This window comes from Sinohyriopsis cumingii, chromosome 15 (assembly GCF_028554795.1).
Source record: "Sinohyriopsis cumingii isolate HCF-2022 chromosome 15, ASM2855479v2, whole genome shotgun sequence".
Classification (NCBI taxonomy): Eukaryota; Metazoa; Mollusca; class Bivalvia; order Unionida; family Unionidae; genus Sinohyriopsis; species Sinohyriopsis cumingii.
The window spans coordinates 129,877,359-129,897,578 of record NC_142975.1 but is presented as its reverse complement, the minus strand read 5'-3'; the positions used below and the strand labels follow the sequence as shown (position 1 = coordinate 129,897,578).

General features: G+C 37.5%; 1 protein-coding gene across 1 annotated transcript in view; it reads right to left on the bottom strand.

Moving 5' to 3' along the window:
• Window positions 1-8,483: 8,483 nt before the first annotated feature.
• LOC149782772 (charged multivesicular body protein 4c-like) overlaps window positions 8,484-20,220 on the bottom strand; it is a 98,694-nt gene continuing 86,957 nt past the window's right edge. Inside the window, exon 7 of the transcript XR_016414457.1 lies at window positions 8,484-9,268. The gene's annotated coding sequence lies outside the window, so the exon portion shown is untranslated. The remainder of the gene's footprint in view (window positions 9,269-20,220) is intronic.

The window sequence follows — 20,220 nt, the reverse complement described above, 5'->3', positions numbered from 1 at the left end:
AGACATACATTGGACGCGTTCCAGCTTGGAAGCATCTATCTTATTAAAGTTCACTACCCCTAATAATAACACTACTGGTTCCTTCGGCTGCATTAAATAATAAGTATCACAGCCAACATATTCCGAGTATAATTGAGGTATTCATGAAACCCCAAATGCAAATTTAAACATTACCCTTTCACAGCTGCTTTTTCTGAGGGATTATAAGTCTTTGGTACATCCATGCCGAGCAAGAAACGTTTACTAACCTGACTGGAAAATCACAAAAGTTGCAAAGCACAACCATTGCATAACTTTCCTTTTAGCAAAGAACACGTCTTAATTAGATATCCAGTTCGTTTGGGATGGCAGACTTCACGTCTTTATTAGATATCCAGTTCGACTGAGATGGCAAACAACACGTCTTTATTAGATATCAAGTTCGTTTGAAATGGCAATATTTAAAGGTGTCTAAAGACGTTCAGTACTTAAATTCGTGATTTAAATTCAAAAAGAGATACTGGACCAATATATACTGCTCCAAAAATGAAGGTACAAACATTTCGAGTAGCGAAATATCTAAACGTGGAGGTAAGGACGAAAGCTCATGCATGTTTCGTATATTTTAAGATGTAAAGTTTAAGAAATACACGGAGAAGTCGGTTTGTGCTGTATCCACAACTTAAAGAGTGTCACAAATATTGTATTAGCAACTGCTCGGCAGCCACTGTATTCACATATTGTAGATTTGACTTACGTCTGTTAGTTGAAAGGAAGCCACTCAAGCTACTGTATACAATCTTTACTAGATCATACGACATGAATTTCATTGATATTGTATCACAACCAAAAAAGGTGAAGTTTTTTTTCTTCTGTTGGCTTTGCATCTGAATCTATCTCATATATATATATATATATATATATATATATATATATATATATATATATATATATATATATATGATATGCTGATTGATCTTCAGATTAAATAAATGCATGACTAATGTTTTAATTTTCTACTTTTCTCCCAGAAAATAAGGTAAAAACGTATCCTTCTATTGTGCATCACATTTCTGAATTAAACTTTGGATGCCTAATCCATCAGGCAATCGCCTTCTAATTTACACTTCAGTTTAGAAATATAAATATACATTGCCAGCTTCTAAATTACCATGACGACATGTCAGAGCATATCAGGAGCGAAAAAGTTTGCTTTTAAGTATTTCCTGGGTCAACCAACTAGCTGCAACGTTTATCGCAGTGGAATGGTGAGCCAAACCGGGGGACGATGAGAATCAAGTTAAACAAATTCTGCACACCGCTGAAAAAATAAATCAGTAATGAAAACAAAACATGCATGTCGATACATGAAACGTAAACAAAATTAAATTTGTCTCAGACATCATGATTATGGCCAACTTCTATATCCAAGTAATTTATATCCGAGTCATATCTGATACTATAATTGATGAGGTCAACTCTTCTATATATAAGGTCAGATCAAAACATTTGATGAAATCTAATGGCAAGAAATGGGTTGTATTTGCCTTTTTTTCATTCGCAAATGTTCTATGTAGATACACTCTCAGCAGGGAGAAAATATTTTAGCAAAACTAAATCTTTTGCACAAGTGGAACAAACTTTGATAAATTCTCCGTTTATGCTATTATGGACCCTGATTAATTGCTCTAAATGACCACTCCATGGCTCTCCACACTACATTGTGCACTAGACTAAACGAACATTCATCATGACTCAGATGTAAACGGAAGCGAAAAAAGAAACGTTGTTTCAAAGCTGGTCGGCGTAGAACAGGAAGAAAAATTCCAGTTATCTCCCTTTTACCCTTTTCGGTTCAACAATTTGAAGAAAAAAAATCCGTTAATTTAGATAACCTAATTAAAATCCCTATTAAATCGTCAACCTTTCTGTCAGCTATCCAAGGGATACCATTGCGTATCGCATTATTTAATGCCCAGTCAATAGGACCACCAGAAAAGAGCACAGAAATAGTTAATTTTATCAACGATCAGAATATCGACGTCTTTTTCCTGACAGAAACATGGCTAAAAAACATCAGACGATGAGCTCAAGTGCGCGGATCTAACACCCACCGATTACTCCATCAAGCCGTTCCCCTGCCACTCTTGTGAAGGTGGAATTGCTATCATCGCAAATACCTCCATGATCAAACGTCTTAACCACACCACAACATTCAATTTCTAGCACACATCGTTTGAACTAGTCCAAACCACACTCACACTGGAACAAAGGTCAGTCCTTTTTTTCTGCCTCTACCGCCCTCCATCTAGCACGAAAAAACGAACTGACTGAATCTCTCTTTTTGGAGCATTTTCCGATTCTCCTGGAGTATAACAATTCGATAGGTGGCAACCAGATTATTCTTGGAGATTTCAACTTTCCCTTTGACTCTCCTAGAGGACTGGCATCCAAAATATTTGAGATAGTTTTACATAATTGTATTGTATCTGAACCTAAAGAAAAAAATTGGATCAAGCCGTCCTCTTTGTGCGACCTCCATGTGTGAATTCTACAGAAAGGAATGTGTGACTTAATAATTCAAGATAATTCAATAACTTTTAATCAGCCCGAAGTTTAGATGTAAATGGACTACAACTGTTGAAGTATTATTTTACAAGGTTGACAGTCTTCTCTCCCTTACAACATTCATTCCACAATCATTCCACAATCCGAAGTGATTTAAATATCTGCATGGGCTGTTAATGCATTTATCTTGTCATTGCTACATTAGATCTAGTTTATATTAACCTGATAATTTGGTATTAATTTCAGACTTGTCTCTCTTGAACGAGTGTTGAGCTTGTAATTCATGAGTGCGTAAGAATCTGAACCTGCTGGTTATAGAGTAAGTTTTGTTAAGAGTTGGATGGTTAACAATATACACTGGAAACACTTAAACTGTAAGTGCTAAGTGGGGCTTTGCCGGGGCGGGGTGAGACGTCTTTCCCATACACCACTCGCCTTTTTGTTGACGCACACACTAAGGATATTTATAAATCAGCCACTGCATTTAGCCTCGAAATTCAAAATAATGGTCATGTCAATATATCATGACTCACGTAATGTTTGTTTCATGGTAAAATATGTATCAGTATATTTATCTTCTCGGCAGCCACCATCCTGGATACTAAATTGTTGGGTATAATGAATTTGTATTCTTTGTTAGGCTTTTGCCGACATTATGTTATAGTTAATCGTATTTTGGACTTGATCGTATCCAAAATCAAGTTCATTCTGTACCTGACTAGAGACACTGATGTTGTTGTTGTTTTGGTAAACAAATAATATGTAGCTAATATTTCTATAAGAGTGTCGGTTAAATATTAGGATCATTATCTTGGTCTGAGTCAAGGAAATTATGTTTACCATGTTCTTTATTATAATTTTAGTACAGATTAACCTAGAAATACATTATGTTATAGTAATTCCAGAAAATGCTAATTGTGACCAAGGGATTTTTTTATCTTGTTTATCTGGAAGTTTCTGCTATAAAATCTTGAAGCAGAATTATTGGCATTGTTGTGTTCAGCATTTGATCTGTTTAAAATTATTTATTCAAATTATTTATTTACTGGAAATACAAAGAGCTCATAAAAATACTCTTGGACGGAGATATTAAATAGAAATTGTAAGAATTCAGACAAGGGCATCTTGGAGTTATATTATTGCGATTAATCAAAAGACTGTTGACATGTCACCATGTCGCAGACCATTACAGGTGTATCAACACCTTCAGCGCTCGATCTTATTTCGAAATTTAATTAGAATTTTATTCATCAGGACTGATGATACAGCTTTTGGGACTATCATGGAATTTAATTCGCATTACTGTAAGTTCTTTCTAAAGTTTCACTTTGCATTGTAGGGAAATAAATTATTTTTGACATGTACAAAACTTGGTTTCCGCTCTTTTATATTACTTAGTGTTGGACCATAGTCTTAATAAAATACAAACATCTCATAGACAGACCGAGTTTCTTTTTTATTTAAGACGTAAATAACTTGAATAGCTAATAATAGTTGAGCTAGTTCCTGACCTGATTCAGAACTGGTAAACAATTATTTTATTTCCGTCCTAGAGGGAAAAATCATTGGTTGTACTCAAGGCCTTACTGGGTGTACGTGACTTTTCACAAGTAAATAATTTCGACGAGGTTCTGGAACATGATCACGTGATCCTCATAGGGTCGTCTGTTTTATTTCTGTTTTAATTTTTCTCCAGATTATTTAGATTCAAAGGGATTAATTCTTTTTTCCTAGAACTATACGTGTCCTCATACAGAATTCTTAAAAAAATACATTTCTTTAAAAAAAAAGTTTGGATTTTCAAAACCTGAGGACTGTTTATTGTGTTTTAAAAGGGACTGTAAATAACCACATTGTACCGGATACAGCATACGTCATCGCCTTCCATCTTGGATTCTTCGTCGGGGCTCGAACTTGAAATCATTATAACTTTTCATTATTAGGACTTCTAAAATATTATTCGTGAATTATTCTTGGATTATTTTTATATTTGATTCTTAAAATCATAAGTTATTTTATTTTTATTTTTACAGTATAATTCCAGGGAAATAAATTATTTGTTACATTTTTCAAAACTTGTTATTTTCACTCTTTCTTGTGTTGCTGTTTATTCGAGCCTAAACACGTAACATAAGAATATAACTAAATAAATAGCTTTAAATAACAATCTATCTATTAATTAAAATGTAAAATTATTAAATGAAGCGGCAACCTGGTCTAGTGTTGGAAACATGGAATGAATAAACTTCCGAATAGCTACGATAAACAGCAACGGGATAGACAAAACGAAAAAAGAAAAACTAACCAAAGAAACTAACTTCGATGTAAGAATGATACAGGAAACACACAATGATGTTACAACGGAAATGAAACAAATGATAGAAGATAAACTAAATTGAATAATTATCAACAACTACATAAGTGATGATATAAGAGGATCTGTAGCGATGATAATAAAACATAAACGGGGGATGAGCTGGGAAAGAATTGATGACAGAATTTTTCAAAGGTAGATTAATACACATAAAGATAAAACAGTGGCACGTAATTGACATATATTTTCCGTGAAATAGAGGAAGGAAACAACTTTTTATTGAGAATCTGAATACACAGTTACAAACTTACTCCATGGTAAATGTAATTATAGGAGGGGATTTCAATAGGATCGAGAATGAAATAGAACAACTGAACTAATACCAAATGATAAATTATTCAAAAAAGACATGATAAATTTATTAAAACAACATAAGTTACATGATATATGCAGACAATTGAATTTATTAAGACGAGAATTTACCTAGGAATATAAACAAGGACAGGCCAGTAGTATAGATAGATTGTATGGAACGAATTACAATGTACGAACATACACAAATGTAAAAATAACAGATTTAAAGTTGTCGGATTATAGAATAGTATATATCAAAATAAAGATAGAAGATAAAAATAAATGGGGACTGGGACAATGGAAGCTCAACAACAAAATTTTAAACGATATAGAATTCACAAATACTATAAAGAAAGAACAAACAAAGCGTATTAATGATTACATTATAGATATAATCGAAGAATGTGATATCCTTAATGATATAATAAAAAGAAAAGCCATTCACTACTGAAATATGAGGATGGAAAAATTTAAAGAGAGATAAAATGAAATCAAAAGAATAGTAAGTAAATCAACAAATGAAGAATTAAATAAACAAATGACAAAAAGAGTTAACGAGATAAAAGAAGAAGAGATTCAAAGAAAACATAATCAGAGCAGGAAAGTTCATAAATATTTATAAAAAAGCTCAAGGTTTGTTTAAAAGGGAAGAACTAAGAAAGGGAGGGGAAAAGACTCTGGAAAAAATTACGGTAAATGACATAATCTACACAGAAAAAGACGATATACTAAATAGTGTCTATACATACTATAAAGACTTGTATACAACGCAAAGTATTGAAATTAATACAATAGACAGTTACTTACAAGACGCACAATGTGAGTTGATATCAACGGAACACAGCGACCTGTGTGATCATGTCATCTCGGACGAAGAAATTAAGAAACACATTGCTACACAAACAAAGGGAAAATCACCACTTAAAGACGGCCTCACCGTGGAATTATATCATAAATTCCAGGGTAAGTTAACGCCGATCCTAAATGTTCTATACAACAATATCTTCCTAAGTAAAAAGAAAATGTCAAAAACAGTGAGAGAAGGCCTTACCGCCATAATATATAAAGGGAAGGGGGATCGAGAAGACCTAAACAAAATTGGAGACCAATCTCACTTCTCAACACTGATTATAAAATCTTAAGTAGAATCCTAACAAATGGAGTGAAGAGTGGACTAGGCAAAGTAATAAATATAAATCAAGCATGTGGCGGAAAACGGAAGGATATACAAAGCAACATTCTAAATATAAAAGCAATAATAGACTACATAAATGAAAAGGGGAAAGAAAGGTGATAAGGTACTTTTCGATCAAGAAAAAGCTTTTGATAGTTTGGAACACAACTACATGAAAGTGTTGGAGATATTTGGTTTTGGAGTTAACTTCCAAAAAATGGACTGAAATCCTATACACTGGAATAACCTCGAGAGTACATGTAAATGGAAAGAACACCAAACAATTTGGCAAAGATTCTGACTATCAATGATATTATAAGTAAAAGCAATTGGAATTCGTAGTAACAAAATATAAAACAACCCATAAATAGAATGTATCCAAATCCCAAATCTTAAAAAGGAATTAAAAAATGCTCCAACATATTGATGATTGCATCAACTTTATAAAGGACTCAAAATCCTTTCAGCATCTAGAGATAGAATTTGAAAACTTTGGAAAAGTTTATTGATCAACAATAAATCATGATAAAACGGAAATTCTAAAAATAGACAACTGGCGTGTAAACTACCCGGGACTACCATCCCACCTTCTGCGAGATAGAGTGAAAGCGTTGGGAATCTCTTTTGGAAAAAACAAAGAATTAGAAAACTCTAAACACCTAATCAAGAAGATTAGAGACAATGCAAAAATATCTGTACTTTAACGCCACTGTGCATAATGGAAAGGACCCAAGTGGCCAAAACATATCTTCACTCGAATATCAACTACACACTAAAATATATAGACACGGAAAACGAGAACCTAAATAAACTACATACAGAGATAATCAGTTTTATATGGAATAATAAAGCTCACTATATCATAAAGGAAACATTATGCGGAGCAAAATAAAGAGGGGGACTAGGAATACCAAGCCCCATATTACTGAAATGTTCGAACATAATAAATAGGATAAAAAGGATACAATCTGAACCAAAAACAGCTTGGGAAGCATTGTGTACATACTGGCTTGGTTTCCCTTTAAGAAACAGGCCATATATATATAGAAACAATTTACTCTCCAAACAACTGGAAGTTCCAAGAAAGTTTCGATATTTTAAAGACATTTTGTTGAAATTTAGGGATAAAGATGAATTATGGAACTTAGATACACATACAACATATGAATGGGTAAGAGAGGAGATAACACGGAAAATCCGATGCAGAGTAGAACAAGACAACTGGGGTATCAAATGGGAAAGAGTTTGTTCAACTTGGGAGAAAATAATATCAGTAAAGATACAAAGCATTATCTTCAAATACTTACATAACGCCTGGCTAACAGAAGAAGAAGCAATACGAAGACACATTATCAGAGTTATGCCTAAATGTCCTCTGTGCAAATCGACGAATTTCACAAAACTAAACACTATAGCTCAAAGCAAGAAAACCAAAAATGAAATATTAAAATTGGTAATGGAAATTTCCACAAGGGATCAATAAAATAGAAATAGTCTCTTGTTCACAGACGGAAATTTTGACAAAATTTTAACCTTGAAACTAACTGACTACTTCACAAAAGCAACGATAGCCTCCGGGAAAATAATTAAGATAAAAATAATAGTATAACAACTGGGCAGAGGGGCGAGGACAGGATCTGGTTTACAGCCCTTTTAGGGGGGTGACATGAACAAACGGTACAAAAAACATCGGGGATATAGGGAACAACAAACCTTTTGTTTTCCCCGAACTAACAGGATTACCTCATTCGGACATTTGTTCTTTCTTTTGAGTTTAGGCCCTTTCAAACTTGTTTAGTAAATAATATTCGCCTGTGAAATTAAAATCGGGGAGAAATCACGTTCCGAGGTCGCCTTCCACAATTAAGAGGTTTTCGGTGGCAGGGACACCCTCCCAGCGAATGCTATCTCGTGACATATGTTCCATATTGAGAATCAGTACATAACGCCCATTGACGGCATACAGGGCTGTGAAGTTACACAGAGAGAAGCATGACTAAATAAATAAAGGTAGTGCAACTCTTCAAATAGGACACAGCCAAAGAAAGTAATCCAGGAAAAATGATAAACGACACACAAATAATACACACATAAAAAGCAACAGGTTTTTTTAATTTATTTCTCTACGTACAATAGTTTCTCATACAAAAAATCAAGATGGATCAAAAAGGCAAAAAGAGAGAAAAAAACTCTCTTCCCGAAGCAACTAACTTTTGCTTTTTCTTTTTTTCAATAAAATTTACAATCCAATCATAGGACAACTTGGGAAATTTTTTACACAAAATGCTGTCTTTACATACAAATCTTAAGCAGACAAACAAAAAAGCAAATACACATATATCATAAACAGGACATAGGAGATCCTTAGCAAGGATCACTTGAGAGTACAATGGAAGAAATCCCGACTAGGATATGAAGCCTAGATAGGATGAACAACCCTTTAGAAAACACTAGGGATACAAAAATACCCCATCAAAAAATTGTTTCTAAATAAAATTTTCATCAAATTTTTTTTGTAAAAAGAATACAAACATAATGCAACTCAGGGAGATACGTGAACACTTGAAAACACTTTTTTGGGAAGAAGGCATCTGTCTGGTGCCCCCCCCCCAAAAAAAAAAAAATATGCAAAATAAAAATATTAATAAAACTGTTTATCTCTATTTATTCGTAATGTATGTGTGTGTGTATATATATATATATATATATATATATATATATATATATATATATATGCCGCAGCTACAATCATACTTTTACCGACCATCCTGCTCAAACGCTTAAGAACTACTGTAGCCCTCTCAGCGAATGAAAGTTCCTATCATATTCGCTTGTTCACCTATTTCTGTGAGACGATTCCTAGATATTGCTTGAACTGTCTGCAAAATAACATAATAATGTAAGAAAACATGAAAACAAGCTGAACCTATCGCAATGTATTTTTTCAAACACGTTTCACATAATGTTTCTTCAATATATAATCTATTTTTCTTGTTTGATATCATTTTACTCGTTCATAATCTGTTATTTACCTTCACTACCTAAGCATGTCCCCTTTAGTTTCCTAAGCTGCTGTGTCCTATGCTGTCCAAAATGTTCGTCTCATCGCAGCATATGATCATTTTATCCAGAACAACCAAGTATTCCTTTGGGAACATAATTCTAGATACAAACAAAAAATTCACGCTCAATATACGCCGAGTGAATGGTAGCCAATTGAATTTATATGCGTCAGTAATAAATACTGGACTGTTTCTTTATTAATGCATATCTTTAGCAACCTTTCGATGCGGTAACTGCATTCGGCCTTTATTTATCTTCAATCATGGCAAAATATGGACTTTTCATTTCATCTACAATAACACGAATTTCTTAAGATACATTTGTCCGTACTGTAAGCAGCAGAGGGGGCGAATCGGACATTTTGTCCAATCGTTATTTTGCTTAATTATTACTTTCTGCACTCAACGATCTAGTGTCGTCAGCGCCTGGTAAAAAAAAAACGACGTCGTCGTTGGGGGATCGTCCAAACGTCATTTGGTTTAATTAACACCTTCTGCGCGTTGATCCCCAGCGTCGTCAGCGTCCGGTAAGCACATCGACGACCGCGTCGATGTCATCGCCCCCTCTGCTGCTAAGTGGTTATTTACAATGAAAGTCTTTATGATCTTACAAACAGAGTGATCACTAACTCCTCCTCTTGCAGATCAATTAGGTTATTTGACTGATCGGTAATTCTAAAATTAATTCTCGTTAAAAACCGATCATGGCATCGCATATAGACCGGATTAATCGGACTCTCAACGATTAAAAATCCCGGAGGGGCTGTTGGTGAAAACGAATAAAGGATATATCCCTGTTGAGCCTGATTTGATTGCTTGGTATCTACCTGGTAACTTCCTTCGATAGCATCACACACTAGATTAATCGCTATCACCGATGCAATATTTACGTTGTATGGAGCAATATGCCTACCACCATCTCCGTTATCGTGTCTGAGGATAGTTGATGGGGGGGTGTCCGCGGGTGGATTCTCAGGCCATCCTAGTATAGTTCTTATTGAACTGTTATAAATATCAACCATATACCCCGGTGTGCTTATTTCAATCGTCGACGATAACGTCGGTTCATGAACCGTAATAGCGATTTTTGATTCCTTTCCTGTGATCGATTTTATCCTGCGTTGAAATTCTTTATTGATTTGTTCTATTTGGTATGACCCAGTTGGTATTGTAACCTCCTCCCAGTCTGGGGTCCCATCGGGTTTATTTGTCCGTGCAAAAACCAGCGAGTTATTAGGTTGTTGTCCGTTAAATGCGTCCGCTCGGATATTAGGCCAACTGTGATATACTCGCAATTTTGCCAGTGCTATTTCCTTTACTGGAACCGGTGATGGAAAGTTTACACTGAATTCGGGTTTCGTTGACGTTATTGATATCATATTTGTTTGTACCGGAGTGGTGTTCTCCGCGATCCGCTGAAGTAATTGAAACCCTTCGGGGTTCAGCGACATTATTATTATTCGTTGTCTTTAGTGTCTAATTTCAACAACCAGGTGGTTTCGGCTTCCAGTTGAAAATCCTCGATTTTTGACATCGCGGAGCTATACAACTGGACCATCGTGGAGAATTCAACATCGGATACGAACAAATTATCAATCGATAACGAGATCAACCCGGATAATTTCGAGTATGCGTCGGATACTATTTGATGTTTTACTGTATACTCGTTGAGTTTTTTCTGAAAACACGATGATATCTTCCTAGTGATTGCGTTGGCAATTCCAGCAACTGTTGTCATCGCGGAGACAGCGATTGGAACAGCGATCGGGGTTATCGTGGTCACCGTGGATAAAATAACACCGGCGCCAGCTACTATACCCGACACCGAGTACACGACCGCGTCGATGGCGGTTATTTTACGACGGTATTTTTTTATTTTTACACGGTATTGTTCGGAAAGCGTTTTCAAGTTCGCGGAAAATTCTTTTGCGGTATCGAATCGATATTGATGTGACGTCGGTGATACCTCTGATTCAACTTCCTTGGTGGTCATTTTTATTTTAAAAGGGCTAGTGTTTTTAATTACTTAGATTCGCTGCAAATTCCACATACCATGTAATGTTTGCCCGGGTTAGATTTCTATCAACGGCATAAATTGTAAACTGTTCAGTTGCGTTCCTGTCTATAATTGTTGATATTGTATTGTTAAACCCGGATGAACTCGACGATAATATATTAAACTGCATCATTGAAACCAGTGTCATTCGATAAATACCCTTAACAGTTGCGGTAATATTTACTGTATTCTGTGTAGGAGTCCAATCGAATGATCCATGCCGAATTGTGTATACTGTGTTGATGATGTTCTCATGAGGGATTTTTATTTTTTCGAATTGCTCTGCTACTCTCGGTAGTCCGTCTTTAATCGCTTCAACATCAGTTTTAATCGTTCCTATTTCCTGTATATGCGTGTCCACATCTTTTTTGTTCGCTGCAACCCTAGTAATGAGTGTATTTATTTCCTGTATATGCGTGTCTATACTTTTTTTGTTCGCTATAACATTAATTTTGAGTACTTCTATTTCCCCTTCATGCACGTCTATACTTTTTTTGCTCGCTATAGCATTAGTGTTAATTGTTTCTATTCTCTGTCTATGCGCGTCTACATTATTTATGATCGTTACAACATTAGTTTTGATTGTTTCTATTTCCCGTGTATTCTCGGTCATACTTTTTTTGTTCGCCGCAACATCAAGTTTGATTGTTTCTATTTCATATGTATGCACGTCTATACCTTTTTTGTTCGCTTCAACATCAGTTTTGATTGTTCCTATTCCCCGCCAATACGCGTCTACATTTTTTTTGTTCGCTTCAACATCAGTTTTGATTGTTCCTATTTCCTGTGTATGCGCGTCCACACTCTTTTTGTTCGCTTCAATATCAGTTTTGATTGTTCCTATTTCCTGTGTATGTGCGTCCATATTATTTATGATCGTTGTAACATCAGTTTTGATTGTTTCTATTTTCCGTCCATGCGAGTCTACATTATTTATGATCGTTGCAACATTAGCGCCGATTGTTTCTATTTCCCGTTCATGCGAGTCTACACTCTTTTTGTTCGTTGCAACATTAGTTTTGATTGTTTCTATTTCCTGTCTATACGCAGTGATATCATTTATAGTTATTGTGATCTCATCCGGCTTGATATTTTTTTTACCAAAGAATTTATCAAAGTTGTCATCGATCCTGTTAACATTTTTTCGTAACGAGGTAAATTGGCCCGGCAGCGTCATAAGATCCGAAATAGCATTTGTTATTATTATAAAATTCGGTTCGGTTGCCGTCGGGGGCCCCCGAAAAAAACTATCGACGATGTGCGACACATCGTCGAAATGCGTTAGCGTCAACACGATCCGTTCTTCATATGATTTAATTTCACTACGTAAACCTTTTAACGAATTTGACATGGTTATATAATTGTCGCCAAGTGTACTTATTTTTCCATTTATCGTCAAGATGGATTCACCCGGTTTGAGTCGTCCGTCGCTGTTATACAGCGCGATAGTGTCCTCGGCGGCATCACGCTGTCGTATTAAAACGTCATTCAGTGACACATTACCGGATTTCAATTTACCCTGGCGGTCTTGAAATACAACTATTTCGCCCGGGTCAACACTTGTTAGATTCAACATATCAGCGATTTCATCCTCAATTAGTTTTTTTATGTCGGCGGCGGCCGTTCCCGTGGATTCTTTCAGCGCCGAAACCGGTCGCCCCCAGATATCAATCATTATTATTGTAAATGTTATTCTCTAAAATCCGTTGAGCTTCTACGACCCCACTAGTGTATTCGTTTACAACCATATGAGGTGGTTTTCGCGATGATGAAATCGCCGCAAGTACGTTCAATACCTCACGGCCACATATCGGTGGGTCACTTAACTGCTGTGTTGGCAGCGTGGAATAAAAAACCGGGGCTGAACACGCCCGGACATACCGCATGAACTCTTTCGGCGGGGCTAACCCGTATGAATCAAAATAGACGATTGCACGCGGATCAATCGCGTACGCAACCCAATGAGTTCCCGCTCCGGAGGACCCATCGAGGTTAATTATGCCTGTTTCAGTATTCCTTGGGGCCGCCGGTAATTGATCCCTCATAAAAACACCTCTGAAGTTTTTTATCGCTAGCGCGTTTGCGGCGTCTATTAAATCAAAATTAGACATGGGAGTCATAGACTCAGGAGTCATTGACTCTCGAGTCAATAAACGGTTCCCGGTAGTCTTAGACCCTTTCCCGAGTACCATGAATACGGGGTTCCCGGTAGTCTTAGACCCTTTCCGGCCACGGGTCGTTTTTTTTTGTAGCCTTTCCCGGTTGCCTTCTTCAATGCCATTCCCGCCGCGGTACCAACGGCTCCTAACGCCGCCGCCTTAGCCACTGCTGGTGCGGCCGCGGCAATCAATGCCGGAATCGCAGCTAACAGCGGAAATATCCCACCGGTCTTTTCCATGTTTTTAATTGCTGCGGCTGAAAAATCTATTTGAACACCCTTTTTATTCTTCATCGCATCATTGAAATGTTTTATTTGACGCGTCGTCAACGATATCTTATGATTACCACCTGCCATCTGTGACGGCTTCAGCGTTATTGTGGTTCCGCATTGTTTAGCCGACTTTGATCGTAATTTCTTGACTTGACCATCAGTCAACTCTACACTGACGACACTATACGACATTTTATTGTAAACGCGTTTTGTGCTTTCAATTACATGTTTTCCACTGGCGCATCAACGATTCTCATTCGTCCACCAACGCCTTCTAGCAGCATTGATTTATCGCTGAGAATGACAGCAACCGCTCTATAATTAACACCACCCGGGGGGGGCTATACGAGCTCGGAAGTGTATATCAACGACGGATTGTCTCGTTAAATCAAGATGTTCCAGCGAAAAATAATAAATCGGATACAGTTTTTTAAAATCAAGTTGTGATATTTGCAAACCAGTGTCGACGTTTTGATCACGACCCATATACGACAGCAATCGATGATACACACGTGCGATATGGTTGTCGCCGTAATTAAACTGTATATCCTCGGATGGTTCCTGTTGTCCGTTTATTCTCAGCGAAACATCCCTGACTCCTAATTGATCAAATATCATATGGCTGTGTTCTTGACTGCCCAATCGTTCCCTATTCTGTAGCGCTATGAATATATGACGCGGGGCTGAAACACCCTGTTTTGATGCTAGGTGCCATGTAAACGTATCGGCGACGTTATCTTCTTTAGCATCAGTTGTTACCGCTAGCCAACTCAACAACGATTTCCCTCCCTGTTCCATAAATGCTAACAATCGTGCCTCCGTGGTAACTGATGGAGTCAGCACCGGCATCCACAATGCCATTTTAGTTAAAACAACCTTACCGGCAGCGACGCCAACAGCATGCCATATTGCATTGTTATCATCGCCCCTTCGCGTCAGCGCGATTGTATGCTTGGCCCCATAGATAACCTTCCTAACATTTCTGCAGAATCCAAATATGTGATGGAGTGGAATCGCGCATGAAAACTGTCGGCGTGGTCTTTTTAGCATCAACATTCGTGCTGCGAATCCCATATTGTAATTATCGTTAAGACTTTTTATAACCGTGAAATTAGCGCCTGGTTTTGTTCTGCGATCTGGATTGGTTGCTTCATCCTGGTCAATTGTGGTATTTTCTTTTATTAGCACGTTGATGTACTGAAAATGATCAGCGTTATTAGTGGTGTCCTTTGCGAACATTATAGATGGGCCCGCCGATCTTGTATAATCATCCGAGTATCTCGCCAACCCAATTATCGTCGTTGCAACATCAACCTCGCGTTCTATTGATTCAATTTCTCGCCCGTCAATAAGATATCTGGCGCTCTCAAATAACGCCATGATACCGTTGTTGACGAAACCAACTCGAACATGATCGTCATCTGCGTATGGTGCATTATCGGCGGCATTTGTCACAAGTTCTCCCTCAATTTCGATAAACGCTTCACACGGCAGAAAGTATTTACTGGTATCTTGGACTTGAAGTTCAATTCGCGATCGTAGGTCAGGTTGCGCTGCATAATAAGAATAATATTGATAATCACGGACAGAATCATCCCTGCGCACTGGGGCGTCCATATCAAACGCGGGATCAGCGGTTCGCGTAAACATTTTATTATTTATCATGTTGATGTTTTCAATTGCGATTTTTTCGTCGTAAATTCTTTGAATTCTGTTTAAGACCACTCTCCCGCTATTGCGTTCATGGGCGCGTTGGTGGATGACTGAGCCGCCAACGACTCTAGTTTTTCTTCCACGGCGTTATTTATTACTTTACTGACATTTGCAGGCATCACTGTCGTTGATGGCATCACCGGTGGTTTCTGTTTTTTTCTCCTCACCAACGACATTAGTTTGCCCCGCGCGGCTGAAAGCGCCTTTCCGGCAACATCTCCAATAGCGCTGATTCCCTTATCACGAATAACATCAATAGCCTTCATTCCTAATTGTTTGGCTAACGGCGCTACTTTTGGAGCCATTCTTGTAAATAACCCCGCAATGGTGCTACCGAGACCATCTCCATAGTACGCGCGGTAAACAGGCAATCGCGAGTTTACCACGTAGACGAGTACTGGTTTATCATGGTTGTAGTGTATGATCATCCTTATTAAAAACACCAGTTTTCCAATTAATCATCCACGAGTTCGTCTATGAGCGTTCGATATGCATTAATGTCTATGATACCGCCTGCAAATAACCGCTTGCAAATATCAGCAGCCTCATTGATTATTTCCGTAGAGTTATTTCCGGCTCGTTTTCCTCCAATTAATACCTCTAGCCGTGATATATCACTGAGAACACTATTAGGGCAGGTAACACTAGCGTTTTCAACTAGACCACTACCACTTGGATACCCCTCTCCGCTTGTTTTTTTAGAACCAGCTTTTTTTTGACGTTTTTCTCGGACTTCTTCTTTTTGCTGTTGTAGTATTTCTTGTTGTTGTCGTATATCATAATCATCAATTCCTTTTTTAAATTCTTTATATCCCAATTCTTTTGTATCCAAGCGATCAATCTTTTTATTCGTTTTATACAACCAATTAACCCAGTCATCTCGTTTTATATTACTGTTTTTATACTCGTCTTTTAAAAAGTTTTTTCTTGAATGATAGCTTTGAGCGGCAAAATTACCAAAAACCCTATACTCGTCGGATTTCAGTAATTGAGGTCGTTTTATTTGTGCTATAGCCTCTTCAGTGAGTTTATCTATAAAGGGGACTCCTTTTTGAGTGGAAATTTTTTGAAGTTCACCAACATCACCCTGTTCAGAATCATCAATATCAACTAATCGTTCATACTCTCGTTGGGTTTTTATATCACTGGAAAGTTGTTTTATCCGTTGCTGTGTTTGTTCTGTCTCTGCTGCTATCTTTTCAAGTACAGGAAGAAGAGGCGCCTCTTTCCGTTCGCCCTCCTTAGGAATATCCCCGTATATTGCTCGTTCTGTTGCAGCTGTAACATCCTTAGTCGCTTTAGTTACCGGGGCAAAGAGTTGTTCGCTTCCAACAGTAAAATCGGTTTGCATTTGTTGTCGCGTTTGAAGTTTCTCTCTCACTCTGTCTCGTAACGGTATAAACTTTCTAAGCGCTGCTAGTCGCTCTCTGGCTAGCCGAGTAGTAAGTGATTCACCTACCATTATTGTAAATTGATCCGCAATTTTCTAATTTTCCGCCGAGTGTACCATCGGGAGCTCCACGGAGTTTTCGTCTATAATCCTTCTAATGTTTTTGATCTTACTAGAAATCTCCCGGCGTCGTTCATAAACACGTCCGAGTTTTTTTCGTATTATTTCAACGGCAGTAAATAGTCCAATGAATGCATTTGCGTCATTGTGGTACAGGTTCTCATTAATCGTATGTTGTAATCGTTTTATAAAAAAATACTCGCGGGCCAGGGTAAAACGCCCCCGTTTCGACTGTTCGTTAATAATCTCATAATCGGATAATATTTTTTCACTGTCGAGACCATCAGATAATTCAATTCCTTGATTTTTTAATTTTGAAATCTCAGTTAATATATTATTGATGTCTTGGGAATCCATATTCTTATAAAACATCTTATTTCTAATATCAAAAATTTTAATAAAATTATTGGGGCCATTTTTGACCCCGTTTTTTGTATGGACAGTACAATGCCGTAGATCTCCACTCGAGTGTTGTGGCAGATTACAGGCATATACATATACTTAATTAAGGACATTCACATCTTGGAACCCCAAAGCATACATCTCCGGGAGGGAGGCCTAGGGTGACAAACGTCATCGTAGACCGCCCAGAAGATATGCTTGGGGGGACATCACTACATGGATGAATATATTTACAATGAAATGATTGATGGATGATGGGACGACACAAGACAGCACAAACATAAAACGGCGGGGCGGAACTCTACGGCCAATTCAACCAATCAAAAGCAACCCAATTAAATTAACCCGGTTGCATGATTGTGAACAAAAGACAACCACACGCACGGGTCAAGAGCGTGGGTTAGTTTTGATTAGTTGAATTGGCTTTCGAAAGCCCCAGGCTTATAACGAGTCATCTTATATATAAAGTGACTAATACAGCGGCGTCAGTCACAAGGTGTGTGTTAATTTGAATTCCCTTGAATCGTTTGAATCCTTAAATACTTATTAATGGTGTTTCACGGCATTTAAATGAAACCAAATACTCAAATAAAACATTAAAAAAAAGAATACAGCTGTTAGATAATAGCGTGTATTTCATTAGTTTTCATCGTAAAATGATTAATTAATCGCAACATTAATTGGACTTCAAGGGACATAACTCTTGTCATGCGACGCTATCACAAAACGAGTTATCTCCCTTTGATGTTATATATGAAAATCGAATTCTATGACCCGTCTTTTTTGAGATCGCTGTTTTAGTTATATTCTCCGCAACATCTAGAACTGATTTACTACAAATATCGAAGTATTTACCAGCCGCATTCATAGAGCGAAATATTTTTTCCTCGTGCGTTATTGTATCAAATGACTTTACGGGTTTTGCCTTTCTCATCCCTCCTGTTTTTCCAAATTTGGAATTTTGACTCGGTGTAACAGCTCTTAGATTACACAGTCTGTTATTTTGAGGACATCCATCAATGTGATCAATAACGAGACCGTCGTTGATCAGTCCGTTAAACGCTTCATACACCATCCTGTGAATAAGACAGATTTTTTTCCCAGCATTAAATCGCAAGTATCCGTGATTATTTACGGTACCAACCGGCTTCTTCAGTCTGCGGTTTCTAACAATACCGTCGCGAGATGCCTCGTAATTAACAAACACAGGGTGAGGTCTGAACTCTTGGTCCATTTGTATAATAATACTACTTGTCTAATTTATTATTTGGTTTAATTATAAACCTTGCAATGTAGTCCTGAGGAGTTTTGATGACGAAGTCTGCGGTGGGGTCAATGACGGCGTTTTTAATTCGCTTGTCATAATAGCGTTTTAGTTCCCTGTATCGCTTTCCGCCACAATTGATACACAACTGTGATTTTCCTCTTACACCGACGTGGCAAACCAAGCACGGGAGGGGGCCAAGAGAACCATTACGAACGCTTTGTAAATGATACCCGCAGAATTCACCTCTACATGATTTATTGCACGGGGTTGTCGACCCAATCATCAACCATTTGCAGTGATTCATTATACTATATTCTTTCATTTAAATACTTGTTTTAATTATATGGATGAGTTCGAGAGATTGGCAGCAATTAAACCCCGGAAAAATATTAAGTTCAATCTCGATAGAGTCCTCAAGGACACACCAAAAGCGTTAATAAACGATAAAACCCTGTTGAATAAAATACGCGATTGTATCAATGAATTCAAGCGTGATGGCGCATCTCACAGTTGGTCAACATTTCGAATTGATGGCATTGTTGATGCTACCATGAACGACAACCGCGCAGCAATGATAATATCACAACTTGACGGTAAAAGGTATTTCTTCAGAGTAAAATTCATTGTCCGGGTGGAATCAGGCGATTGGATCATGCGTGATAAATTTGAACCAGTTCTCAGCGACAAGAAAACAGTCACTGTCAGCCGCGACTCCAAGCCGGGGTTGTTAACCGGAATTGACAAACCATACTATGAACGAGCGTATCCTGAAACAGCAGTTGTTTATGGAATATACCCGTTAAATAAGAAACCTGATATCGGAAAACTGAAACCGATGAAACAGTCAACTGGGATAAATTGTGTAGCAGAACGAATAATAGAGCATTTTACAAATGCATGTCGAGGAAACAAATTGACTGATTTACGACGTAGCAAAATCAACCAGTGGGAACTAACCGTAAAAGAGCGTGGAGCAACCATCAGCGACATAGCGAGATTAGAAACATCGCTGAGATTTCCAATAACCGTTACAACGATAACCGGTGAAGTATTATACGAATCGAAGTATAAATCGAAGGGAGCCCCAATCAAAATTATTGATCATAACGAACACGCATGGACGCCCGTGATCACAATATTTCCACGGGATAGAACAGTAAAGTATATACCCGAAGAATTCCTGGGAGAACAATTCTCCAAGGACGGTTTTCTCGCGGAGAGGAAACTATTTGATGCTATTGCCTACTTGTGTAAAAACGACCCTGTATCAATGTGGTTACTTCGCAGCGCTGAAAACGATGCGGGTACCTTTGATCAGTTTGTAAGACCAAACGGTGAATTATATCGCACTGAAGCATTTCACAACAGGATGAAAAAAACCGCCATAGAA